We start from the raw sequence: 13,716 nt of genomic DNA on the forward strand, positions 1-13,716 counted from the left end.
GGGAGTGGTATAGGGGAGTCAGTAAAACACCACTCAAGTCAGGATGCCTCCAGCGGGTGCATACAGCCAGGGGAGACAGCATGGAACATGGCTATGGAGGGGAGACAGCATGAGACATGGCTATGGAGGATCCTCTTGCACCTCTCCTGGGAAGCTTGCATGCTCGATTGGCTCTCTGAAATGCCTGTATACCAGCGTATGTAGCATGGGGAATAAGCAGGAAGAGTTAGTGATCTGTATGTGGTTGCAGGGCCATGATCTCATTGCAGTGACAGAGACATGGTGGGATAGCTCACATGACTGGGATGCTGTCATGGATGGCTACGTGCTTTTTAGGAAAGACAGGCCAGGAAGGCGAGGTGGTGGAGTTGCCCTTTATGTGAGGGAGCAACTGGAATGTGTGGAGCTCTGCCTCGGGGTCGATGAAGAGCAAGTTGAGAGCTTATGGGTAAGGATTAAAGGGCAGGCTAACATGGGTGACACTGTTGTTGAGGGTTTACTACAGGCCACCTGATCAGGAAGAAGTCATCGATGAGGCCTTCTACAGACAGCTGGAAGTAGCCTCACGATCACAGGCCCTAGTTCTCATGGGGGACTTCAACCACCCTGACATCTGCTGGGAAGACAGCACAGCTAGGCACAAACAGTCCAAGAGGTTCCTGCAGAGCGCTGATGATAACTTCTTGACCCAGGTGGTGGAGACACCAGAAACTTGAGGTGCAATGCTAGACCTTGTACTAACAAACAAAGAAGGTCTAGTTGGAGATGTGAAGGTTGGGGGCAGCCTTGGCTGCGGTGACCATGAGATGGTGGAGTTCAGGATCCTACGAGGAGGGAGCAGGGCAATGAGTAGGATTGCAACCCTGGACTTCAGGAGAGCTGACTTTGGCCTTCTTGAGGGAGCTACTTGGAGGACTGTCATGGGGTAGGGCCCTAGAAGGAAGAGGGGTCCAAGAAAGCTGGTTAATATTCAAGCGTCACCTCCTCCAGGCTCAAGATGGGTGCATCCCTCTGAGTAAGAAGTAGAGCAAAGCTGGCAGGAGACGTGCATGGATGAGCAAGGAACTCCTGGCCAAACTCCAACAGAAGAAGGAAGTACACAGAATGTGGAAAAGGGGACAGGCCACTTGGGAGGAATACAGGGACGTTGTCAGAGTCTGCAGGGATGCGACAAGGAAGGCTAAGGCCCAGTTGGAATTAAATCTGGCAAGGGATGTCAAGGACAACAAGAAGGGCTTCTTCCAATACAGCAACAGCAAAAGGAAGACTAGGGAAAACGTGGGCCCGCTGCTGAATGGGGCGGGTGCCCTGGTAACAAAGGATATAGAGAAGGCAGAGTTGCTGAATGCCACCTTTGCTTCAGTCTTTACTGCTAAGGCCAGTCCTCAGGAATTCCAGACCCTGGGGACAAGCGAGGAAGTCTGGAGAAAGGAAGACTCTCCCTCGGTCGAGGAGGATCGGGTTAGAGATCTTTTGTCCAAACTTGAAATCTGTAAATCCATGGGCCCCAATGGGATACATCCACAAGTGCGGAGGGAGCTGGCGGATGTTATTGCTAGGCCACTCTCCATCATCTTGGAAAGGTCCTGGAGATCAGGAGAGGTGCCTGAGGACTGGAAGAAAGCCAGTGTCACTGCAGTCTTCCTGCAAAAGGGCAAGAAGGAGGAGCCAGGAAAGTACAGGCCTGTCAGCCTCACCTCCAACCCTGCAAAGGTGATGGAACAGCTCATCCTGGAGGTCCTCACTAAGCATCTGGAGGACAAGAAGGTGATCAGGAGTAGTCAGCATGGATTCACCAAAGGGAAATCATGCTTCACCAACCTGACAGCCTTCTACGATGGAACGACTGGCTGGGGAGACGAGGGCAGAGCAGTGGATGTTGTCTCCCTGGACTTCAGCCAGGCTTTTGGCACTGTCTCCCATCACATCCTCATAGGTAAGCTCAGGAACTGCAGGCTGGATGAGTGGATGGTGAGGTGGATGGAGACCTGGCAGGATGGCCGAGCTCAGAGGGTTGTGGTCAGTGGCGCGGTCTAGTTGGAGGCCTGTAGCTAGCGGTGTCTCCTAGGGGTCAGTCCTGGGTCCAGTCTTGTTCAGTGTATTCATCAATGACCTGGAGGAAGGGACAGAGCGCACCCTCAGCAAGTTTGCTGACGATACAAAACTGGCAGGAGTGGCTGACACCCCAGAAGGCTGTGCTGCTCTTCAGAGGGCCCTGGAGAGGCTGGAGAGTTGGGCAGAGAGGAACCTCCGGAAGCTCCACAAAGGCCAGTGCAGGGTGCTGCACGTGGGGAGGAATAACCCCCTGCAGCAGGACAGGCTGGGGGTTGACAGCAGGAAAGCAGCTGTGCAGACAAAGACCTGGGTGTCCTGGTGGACAACAAGTTGAGCATGAGGCAGCAAGGTGCCCTTGTGGCCAAGAAGGCCAGTGGCATCCTGGGCTGCATTAGTTGCAAGAGTGTTGCCAGCAGGTGGAGGGAGGGGATCCTCCCCCTCTCCTCAGCCCTGCGGAGGCCTCACCTGGAGTCCTGTGTCCAGTGCTGGGCTCCCCACTACAAGAGAGACGTGGCGCTACTGGAGAGAGTCCAGCGGAGGGCTGTGAAGATGGTGAGGGGACTGGAGCATCTCTCCTCTGAAGAAAGGCTGAGGGAGCTGGGCCTGTTCAGTCTGGAGAAGAGAAGGCTGAGAGGCGACCTCATAAACGTGTATAAGTATCTGAAGGGGAAGTGTCAAGAGGATGGGGCCAGTCTCTTCTCCGTGGTGCCCAGCAACAGGACAAGAGGCAACGGGCAGAAACTGAACCACAGAAGTTCCATCTAAACCTGAGAAAAAAACTTGTTTCCTGTGAGGGTGACAGAGCATTGGACCAGGTTGCCCAGAGAGGTAGTGGAGTCTCCTTCGCTGGAGATGTTCAAAACCCGCCTGCATGTGATCCTGGGCAATGGGCTCCAGATGACCCTGCTTGAGGAGGAGGATTGGACTAGATGATCTCCAGAGATCCCTTCCAACTTAAACGATTCTGTGATTCTGTAATATTGCTCCTATGTTCAAGAAGAAATTGATGAACAAAACGAAAACTTTCAGTTAATTTTATTTTTGTTTCTTTGGGTTAATCTATTTTAAATTTGACATCTTAGAACTTGAGATACCAGAATTAGATGTCAAGTGATACTGGAAACTTGGATATGACTTAAAACTTTACTGTTTATTTATTTATTTATTTTTAATTTCTCAAATGAATACACGTCTGTGCAGTAGAATTGCCCAAGCCACGGGCCAGCTTCAGGTCCGGTGAAGTTTTCTGTTCGGAACAATTACTATCTTCACCTATCTACAAGAATCAGCTAAGCTTAAAATGTAAAATTCACATCCTTCCAAAAAAGGGGCTAAGAAACTATTAATTGAATTCAGCTCAAATCTGTAAATATTGCCAGGTCTCCCCAAACTATAAAGTTGGCCGATTTTATCCAAAAACCTCATTTTGCTTCCATCTGTGGCATGCAGTTAAAGCTTTTCATTTCTATAATGAATAAGATACTCTAAAACTATAGCAAGATGTGTTTAAATGTTTTACTTCTTGTGTTTTGTACTTTCAAAATAGAGGGAAATTGCAGGGGACTGCAACTGATGATATGCCCACCACACGTGGCTAAGGGAATGTAAGGATAACTTGGTTAGCTATAAATTTAAGCACAACAGCAATAAGCTCCAGATAACTGGAGTATTTAGGCATGGGGTCTATATGTATGTTGAATAGCCCTGTCTTGGGTATCAGACTACTTGGAAGCTGAAATATAGCTCAGCTCCTCATTGTATGGTGGTTGATTATGAGCTTTGCTTCAACTTTACCAGAAAAATTATTTTTCATCTTATTTCTTTTACTTTCGAGATTTAGAAGTCGATGTTTTCTTGTCTTTGATCCCAGGCTACCATCATGTGGCCACTCTGAGGATCTTCCCAAGTAATAGAAACTTTAAGGCTCATTATTGTGAGCCAGGAATGCAGCAATGAACTGCATGCTTGCAGGATAACGTCCACATGTGGCTTTAAGAGGGCTTATTTTTGCGTCTTAATTGCAATCAGACACTCTCTCTTAGTCAGACACTTTGCCCTCTGGTTTGTGTCTGTTCTACTTTAATTCTTCTCCTGAATACTGACAAAACACGTTTCTTCTTTCAGGAAGAAAAGATGAATTGTTTTCTGAAACTAGTGGCTTTGGGCCACTCTAGACATTTAGCTACAAGACATGTGTTTATTTGTGCTGGGTATTTCTGTTCATGCACTCCAAGCTCAGCATTTCAAAATGTTCCTATTTAAATGGAAGTGTAGGTTTGAAATTGAGTAAGTATGCTGCAAAGCTTATGCTTCTGCCCTATTATTTCAGACTGAATCAAAGCAAACAAAAGTGGAAACATTTGTTAGTATAACTCTGCAACTCTTAGGGTTAGGAACAGAGATCTCCAGGTGAAACATAAGTCTACAGTGGAGCAGAACTTTGTATTAATTACTCTTGTGCTGGGCTAATTTTTATTTATGTAGCAATGCAAATAATATAAAAAAAGAAATTATATCCTTAATATATTAATTGCAGGAGTGATTTTGAATCTCTTCTTCAGGAAATATCCTATGCTGGCATCTGTCAAAACCTGAAATCTAAGTCCAGTCTCCATGAAGCCATATTACCTATTTAATGGAATATCAACATGTCACCTCACTTTCCCCCCACCTCGTATACACCAATTTATTTAAAATCCCGAAAACTGAGTATATTTTGAATATGTTTAGCTATAAACATTGTTAACTCCTATGTTTGATTTTTTTTACTAAAACTCCAATATGTTAGCAGAGCTTACTACCAAAAAGCAGCAGATCAGTGCTGCATGCTTATTCACCAAAATAATTTATTCCTTTGTTTACAGTCTATTTATACACCATAGCTTACAAACAGTGAAGGTTAAAGAAGACATGACAGGTGGAATTCATCTCGGAAGTGCAGATTATAACAGCACACTGCAGATATCTCAACTTCAGTTAGTCACTCTAGGCTCACTTCAGACTCAGGGAAGAGAAATCGATGTTTTCTGGGTGCAGATGAATGGGGTGAGTGAACATTGTCTTGCCCGAGTGTATTTCTTTTCATTGACAATAAGGGTAGCTGAATGTGACTAGTGCAGACACAAACATCTATACCAAAAGGACTTTTTTTTAGTTTCAAAATTCCTTTGCATCTTACGTTACAATGACAGTAGATGGTGATCACCAGAAGGTTGATATGCATCAATCTGAAACTGCGCTGATACAGTGGCAATGTAAAGACTTCAATTTCTTTCTATACTTTCTATTATGCTCTGACTCACAGAGAATTTTGCAGTTTGGTCAGGTTTTTTAGTCATTTCTGGTTTTGGCTATGCTGAGGAGCATTACCATGTGAAAAAATATTAAGGAAGTAAATTGTCGACGTTCTTCCTCTGCCTTTCTGAATTTCTTAGTTAATTCAGGCTTACTGAATTTTAAAGCTTACTGTCTAGTAAGGCTTTTCATTAGAGCAGATATGTTCTCAGAAGCACTTCATTGATTGATCTGATATATTATCCATGCCAATCTTGCTTTTTTTTTTTCTTTCAACTCTTTTTCACCATTATTTACCTTCTAGTTTTCAAGCTGGTGCATTTTTTCCTTCGAGCTATTCAGAAAAGATGTAGTACTTTTTAATCCCCATCAAGTACTCTTTAGTACCCTTTTCACCTGTATGGAGGTGGTCTCTCAGCAACTGCTTTTAGCAGTAAAGTGCCACGCACTGTAAGATGTTCATCCTGTCAGACTGCCTCAGTCCCTCTAATAAGCATTTTTGCTATGTCAGCAATGGGATACTAGTTCAACAAGACATAAACGAGTAGGGAGTGGGTAATAAGTTATTGAAGGAGACTTTGTTTCTATGGAACTTCAATTTGGGGAGCTAATGGAATCTCTTCTCATATCTCTAATATGACACACGGTGATGGTGCTGCGCTCTGCAATGCCTGGATACTTGCAGTGTTCTTCAAGATATAACTGGTCAAAGACTTGCTCCTGTGCTTTTTTAACTTTGACAATTCCCTCCTACAATATAGATTTTGTTGTAGTGATATTGCTTATTTAGTCCAGATCACATGCAAAAACCATGTGAAAATGTCTTGATGGTCTCTGTGAAACACAGCCACCCTGAATTCTGCTGGACTTAGTCACTGCAGAAGATATATGTGAATGTAGCACTTTTGTACAACAAAACTGAAGAGGTAGATGCAAATCAAATGACAAACGATGACAACAAATCTCTGCAGATTAGATTACAGCCTTACAGCATTGACGTGTTCTGCATTATCTTACCATAAAGATTGCAATATTATTTATATTGTTATATATTTTTAGAATGTTTTTGAATGGACCAGATCAAAGGCCTGTTTATATTCTATCCTTGTCACACTGGCACGTCTTTCTCAGATTTGCCAGTCCCTGCCACTGACTTGCTGATGATATTTTTTTCTCGATTTGTCTTCTTTCTGTTCCTGTAGGAAATGTCAAAAACCCAGCCAGATCGTCACAGGGTTGATCTAACAGGATATGATAAATGTTAATTTTCTACCCAGCAGGGCAGCTGACCTTTGTTTGGAAGGCAAGCAACTATCCAGCAGTTTCTACTGACTGGGCTGACTGCAGGTATTGGCAGCTCTAGATGTAACAAGGAAAGATGCATATCTTGAGTGCTAAGATCTTGAGATACATATCTTGGCCTTGAGTGCCATCTGCTTCTGTAGCGCTAAATGACCTAAATAAGTTAAAATTCACATTTTGGTGCAATAGACATTAAAGTAAGTTTCCAGTGCTTTGCTTTTTCTTGCTAAAGCTAGTGTAACAGTGAATTAAAATTAATTTAGAGATCATCTATACATCAAGTGTTCTGAGGAAAACTCTTCTGAAACAAGTTCTTCTCAGAGGCTTCATGTGTGGACATTCTTCCTCACCAGCATAAAAGTTGCATATCAGTGTAGGCAGGGATGCTTCTTGCTCCTTAATTTACATGCTAAGTTTATGAGAAATAATGACCCAGTTGAGACAGGTTACTAGCAATTTCAGGAGAAGCTGGAGTGTTGCATAGCCTTCATGTAATGCACCCGAAAGAGGCTTTAGTTTATGTATGTGGCTATCTTCCCAAAGCTTATCAAGAGGTGGGTTATTTCTGGAAAAGTCATTACAAATCCCATAGGGATAGATGAAATTGTTCTAATGTTAACCATCTAAAAATTATATCTTAGGCTGAACCAGAGTCTCAACCAAGTGGCCTTTTAGGCCAAAGGAGCACCTCTGGAGGATAGCTCATGTGATCTGCCTTATAAGCCCTAGAGTAAGCATCTAGTTCATGACATGTTAATTTCTCTTCACTCTCTGTGAGGTGAAGCCAGGGTGATGAACTCAGACTTGGTAGCCTTAGATAGACATCTAAGTAAAGGGCAGCTGAAACTCGTTCTTCTGATGTGGAGGGTAATGGATCTTTGCACAGGGCACGAATATCTGTTTAGCTGATGGAGGTACTGGTGTTTTCAGACAGCACGTTATGTAAGACTGGAAGTGTTCTCTTTCTAGTAAGGTTACCTACTACAAATATTACCTAGCTCTACCATATTTGCACGGAATTTACATCATGTTCCTCCTAGGTCTTTCTGGCTTTTAGAACACTTAGGTGATTCTTCAGAAATAAACCTTTGTTAAGCTAGAGAATGACTATATGAAAGGAAGAAAAACATTTAGTCACATGCACTTTTCAGATAAAAGAAAATGGAAGTGGCTGAATTAACATGACTCAGCCTAACCCAGGGAACAGTTTCACAAAATGATTAGAAACTTGACTCAGCCAGACAACCTTTTAATCCTCCTCTCTCAAGAGAGCTGGTGTACTTATATGCTCAAGTGCACGAGGCGGGGGAGGAAAAGGAAACAGAGCCTGTGGCTGATAAAGAATCCATCTGATTTACTAGCTAGCTGATCTCGTCACACACAGACAATTGAGTAAGTGAATCTATGGGAAAAGGAAAGTAACATTTGACTGAGTGCAGAAGAGGATTTGGAAATGTTAGGCATGCAGTGGAAGCTGCAGCCCTGAGAAATCACCATATAACAAGAAGCATTTGGCATGTCAGGCTGGGACTCTCCAACAGGCTAAATGGGGAGTATCTAAGTTTGGCAGTAGGAAATAAGACAGTAAAGGGCTGTAGCCTTTCATCCTCCCCATCAGAAAAAACATGTGTCTCTCTTGTGGGACTGAAGGATTGAATTGTGCATGGATTGCAACAGCTATGAACATCTGCCAAAGGTAGGTCCCTAGCATCATCCCTTTTTTAAACTTCAGGCAGGCATCGTTCCTTCCTTTCAAATTCGTCACAGAGATGGAAACCCTCACCTCTTTCTCTGTCGAGGAAATCAGAACTGTGCTAGAGCAGTCCTACTCCACTTGAGGGATTTTTATTCAGCTTTCCCACTACCACTTTTGTACAGCTTTTTGTCTGGTAATCCCCTCCCCCAAATCTTAATGCTTAGCCTGAGAACTCAAGTGTCTTCTACATCGCAATTACAAAAAATATATTGAACTTTTCTTTGAAATTACTTTCAAGGCAAATGTGTAGATTTCAGAAAGTTCTCCTTACAAAACATTCTAAAATTCATAAGCCAGATTTGTTTGTGGTCTAGCATTTTAAGATTTTATCACAAATATTTCCTGATGTTTTTAAAAACGAAAAATAGCAGTGCCTGTAGATAGCTCAGTATTTTGAGTAAGAATAGACTTGCTCAAGAGTCCTTGGAACAGCTCCTCCAAGCATAGCTATTGTCATGCTAAGTGTCATGACTCACAGAGGTAGCTCACTCTAAGTCAGTGCAATTTCTTCCTCAGTGTATATTCACTGATATGAGACTGAAAGACCACAAGAACTTAGAAGAATTTTTTTTTTGTTTTTATGCTCTCTAGAGTAGTAATGAGGAGCTAAGAGTCTCAGCAAGCAAGTTAGAGTGTTGAGCAGAATATCTAGAAAGCTATCTTTCTCTGATACAGAATGAATTATTGAAAATCTGCCTAGTGGCAGAAGTGGCCAATGCCAATATTTTTGTCTGACTAATTGTAAAGAGGTCAACATGTTTTGGAAATTGTGTTATCTGTTTCAAAAACAAGTCCTTTATTTACTAGTGCCAGGCAGATGAATAGATAGTTTTCCCTCTGCCTGTCTCTGTGGTGAATTTTATGCGTGTCATCAATTTGCTTGGTGACAAGTCAATTTTCTTTCTACTGAGCAGTAAGTGTGGCTCTTCATTATTGTGATCTTAGGTAACTAGAGTTTAATAGAGAAGGAATGCCAAAAGAATGAGAAACTTCTTCCAGAAACGATGGATAAAGTAGGTGGATAGAATTTTTCTCCTCCACAACTGGCTATGTAAGGTCCCTTACACAGGGACAACAGTATGCCCATTTTCACTGGCAATGTCATCTGCACACATGGTCCTTCTTGAGTAGGTAAAGAGCACCCTACGGTAATACTAAAAAACTCCTCATTGAACACAGATTTATAAGACAAGAGACTCAAATGGAGGATTTAGAAGGTACTTTACAAAATCCTCAGTAATCTAGATAGGAAGCAGTTTTTTGATAACCATTTGTGAAACAATAGAAGCATTGCCAGAGCCAGTCCTAGGTCTTAATGGTGGAAGAATGAAAATTAAGACTTGAAATTTAAAAATGTTATAAGGAGAACGATTTTTTATGAACACTTAAAACATTTTCTGCCTACCATCTGGGAAGGAAAATAGAATGAAGCTGTACTGAAGGACATTCTTAAATGGACTATATAAATGAAGTATGGAGAAAAATGAATGCTATTCTGTTAAAGGAATGGAATTAAAAGAATAGTCTTTTTCAGAGTCCATTTTTTTTCAATCTATCTATTTTTAAAGCTTTTATACAAACAAGGGAAACAGCAGTGGCATTGATAACACTTAATTTCAGGGGTCTGACAAGTAGATGTAGACATCTGAGCTTAGTCACAGAATCACAGAATAGCTAAGGTTGGAAAAGACCTCTGGAGATCATCTGCTTCAATGCCCTCGCTCAAGCAGGGTCAGCTAGAGCAGGTTGCCCAAGACCATGTCCAGTCAGGTTTTGAATATCTCCATAGATGGAGACTCTACAACCTCTCTGGGTCTCCTTCTCCAAATTTGTTTTTTGTTAAGAGAGATCTAGTCAATGCAGTTTAAGGTATGATTCTTCTGGTTGATTATCTGTGTCTGCTTTAAGGTGAGATGAGTCTCCTTCTCTCTCTCTCTCTCTCTCTCTCTCTCTGTAGTTAGTTTACTCTTTACTGTAGTTCAATCTCCATTAACCATAGTGGCAGCCTAAACAGGTAGCTCATTGTAGATGCCAATTTTTAGGTGTCCAAATCTGTTGCTGAATCCTAATCCTAGACTGTCAGTTCCCAAGCTGAGGGTTGATCCCACCTCTGGACTTGTGATTTAGGACAAAAATGAACATGTACCATAAGGCCTTCTTCACTTGCTTCCTCCTAGCACTGTCTGTTCAGTTGTTTTATATGTTCATGTGCTACACACTGGAAATAGCCAAAGTCCTTTGGGAATGAAATATAGGTCTAACAAGAAGATACAGTACACATTGTATAGGTGAAGGAATGATGCGGTGCATTTAGTAGGTCAGTTTTGTCCTTTTAACTGGGAATGTCAGGCAATATATAGAATTAAAGAAGGAAGCATCAAAGTCTCTGCCTCCTTGAGATATAAAATGATATGCATGGATCTGTAGTAGTTCCAGTACAGTAAGAGAAACATTGCACACCCATAACCATGTATGGTGTTTGCTTCATGACAGCCATAAATGATTTAAACTGACTTTAAGATCTAAGCATTAATTGACGGCTACCTTATATGGTTTGTTAGTCTCTCATTTGATTCCAGAAGCTTACAGCTGACAAGCATATATATATTGCATTTTCTGTTGTCAGTGCTTGAATATCTGATCAGGAATGCTTGCAGAAATTAATAATCAGATGCCAATACATATGGAATAGGTAATCAGCTCTTAAGCATCTAGGAGTTTTCTCTGTGTTAAGCCAGTTTCTCACCAGTTTCTCTGAAAAAAAGATAACTTCATGGAATATAGCTTATCTTTTCTAATACCTTTTACCTAATACCTAAAATCTTTTCTAATCTTCCTAGAAATATTCAGGATGTATGACTATATTGTTCTTACAATAACAGATAAATCATCTGTTTCAAGCCTTAGTTTCTTAGTTTGCTTGTCATCACAATTATTATGATTTGTCACTGACCTGACCGTCATCACCCCAGATGGAATTTGTATGTATAGTGAAGTATCAGCTCATGACTATTGTTCTGAATTTTCCTATGTTTTCCTATGTAGCTCAAAGTTTAAAATGGAAATATCCTGAGAATAGCAACAACTCCCAGCTATTGCAGCTATTTCTGTTTTCTTGGAAAATTTGTATAACCTCCCTGTGCCTCGGTTCTTTATTCAGAAAAAAATTAGATCTGTGTTTTGCTATTTTTCCCTCCTCTTTCTTTCCTCTATTAAAAGCAGTGCATATTCCACAGTACATGTTAAATGGGCCTAATTTAGTCCAATTCGTTTGTAACAACGATACCATTGGCACTACCTTTTATCTCAAACTCTTCACTGATTCCTCCTGATTAGCTGAGCACAAGCATGTCTATATAATATTGGACTCCTTTATGGGATGCGTTTCCATCCCCTATGCAAAGTCAGCGTACTCTACAGTGTGCCCCAAACCAGCACATTCTCTCTGATAAATCTCTTCATGTAGAGTTTGGCTATAATTGATATTGACCTTAACAGATGTAGAAAAAGAGAGAAACTAAAACAGAGGCATTGCCATAGAGGACATTACTTTCAGAGTCTGATGTCTACTCACATAAATCAACAGAAGGCTACTTACTGTAGCTGATAGTTTGGGGAAAACAAAGAGACATCTTCTCCAAGAGATGACTTTCTCAGACAAGCCTTGTATTGGCATATATATGTGCATCTACTTTGAAAAATATTCCAAAAGTAATTCACAACAAAAGAAACATCACATTTTGAGACATGAGATTCAGAGTAGGAAGCCTTATGGAGAGATGCCATCCCTATCACATGAAAACAGAACACAAGATCAGCTTCAAAATGGAATTAAATGATCCAAATGATTACGATTTATTCATTGCAGTACAAAACTGCTTGTAAAATTCCCTTTGCTTAACAAGTACATATTACTTTCAGGATACTCTCTTTACCTTACTGATATCCTTTGAGATAACTGGCTCACTATCCCTTTGCAGGGAAACATTTGATTTGCAACGATCTGAATCTTTGAAACTTCATTTTCACTTCAGTACGAAGTGACAGATGTGATTTTCTCCTCTTTCTGTACTGACATGAACAGAGATGGAACTAAAGAGCATTTAAAATGCCCCCAGCACATCATTACAAACAGTAATTGTACTGAGACAGTAAACAAAAACTTCTAGGAAGTAGTGATGAGGGAAAAACCCATGTCCTTTTGCCAGATGTCAGATGCATGGGGGTTTGCTGGAACTAGCTCAACCCACGGTTTAGATGCCTACAAAAGAAATGATCGCTAAGTACTGAATTTTTCGCAGCGTGCTGGCTTTATGGATAATTAGCAGCCATTCCTTTTTATAGGACAACTGAAACAAGGCTAATATCCTGCTCAGTGTGTTGTCTTTATGGATATTTTTAATTATATGAAATGTCATTTTGTGAAAGGCTGTGGACCACCCAAAATCTATATGTGGTCTCAATGCAGTACTTTGATAAAATGGAACTATTATTGAGTTCAGGCTGAGAGTCTATTAAAGGTAGAAATAAAAATGCTAAATTGCTATCATTCTTGCTTTTCTGAATAAGTTATTTTGCGTGAACAGCTTGAAAAAAAAATCCCCTAGAAGTATATGATTCTGAAATTCTTTCTTTTCATCTTTATCTACAACTACTTTAAATTATAAGAAAACTCCAGAAAACATGCCACCAGGTAATGAATGGGTTTTCTCTGAAGTCAGCCGTTGCAGTATTTTATTAATTTAAGTTAATTACTTAAACAGGAGGAAAAGTGCTACAATTACTAATGTACAGTCATTAATTCAATATGTGAACAACACTTAAACCCAACAAAATTTAAATGTATTGCTAGTAAGCAGAAGATTCAACAGCAGAATGTTTTTATACACCTAAAAAATAAGGTACTGAGTCTAGTTTGCTACTGTTACCATTGGATTTAAAGTTCTAAGCCACAGTCTTCTCTGTTAAATGTATGCGGCAACGTACTTTGAAATTTAGTGGAAGTTCTCAAGAATCGTTGACCTTTATTTATCCAATCTGTTGTTAGAAAGATATGTCTTTTTCTAACGTACCCACCTTGAGCCCATGTCTCATGAACCCCAAAACAGAGGACTAACTGGATGCAAGGCATTAGAGATTAAGGCAGTAATTTCAGCCTTACATTGTATAATTGCATTATTTAACACTAACAATAAAATAATACATGGATCTAAACACATTTTTTCTAATATAAGACCATGATTAACTTACTGAATCTATGTATAAGGGAAAGCTAGGTATGAAACAGTCATAGTATTCACAGCAAAACA

The 13,716-nt window shown here is 40.9% G+C and overlaps 1 protein-coding gene across 15 annotated transcripts in view; it reads left to right on the forward strand.

Moving 5' to 3' along the window:
- LOC138062951 (interleukin-5 receptor subunit alpha-like) overlaps window positions 1–13,716 on the forward strand; it is a 55,459-nt gene that overhangs the window by 10,397 nt on the left and 31,346 nt on the right. For 7 of the 15 annotated variants that reach the window (XM_068922491.1, XM_068922557.1, XM_068922549.1 and 4 more), the window contains exon 1: window positions 7,895–8,347. The exons of 2 other annotated variants lie outside the window; for them this stretch is intronic. The gene's annotated coding sequence lies outside the window, so the exon portion shown is untranslated. Of the gene's footprint in view, window positions 1–7,888; window positions 8,348–13,716 lie in introns of those variants that run through there. 6 more of the 15 variants (XM_068922575.1, XM_068922586.1, XM_068922598.1 and 3 more) reach the window with 5 other exon arrangements.

This window comes from Struthio camelus, chromosome 1 (genome assembly GCF_040807025.1).
Source record: "Struthio camelus isolate bStrCam1 chromosome 1, bStrCam1.hap1, whole genome shotgun sequence".
NCBI classification, from domain to species: Eukaryota; Metazoa; Chordata; class Aves; order Struthioniformes; family Struthionidae; genus Struthio; species Struthio camelus.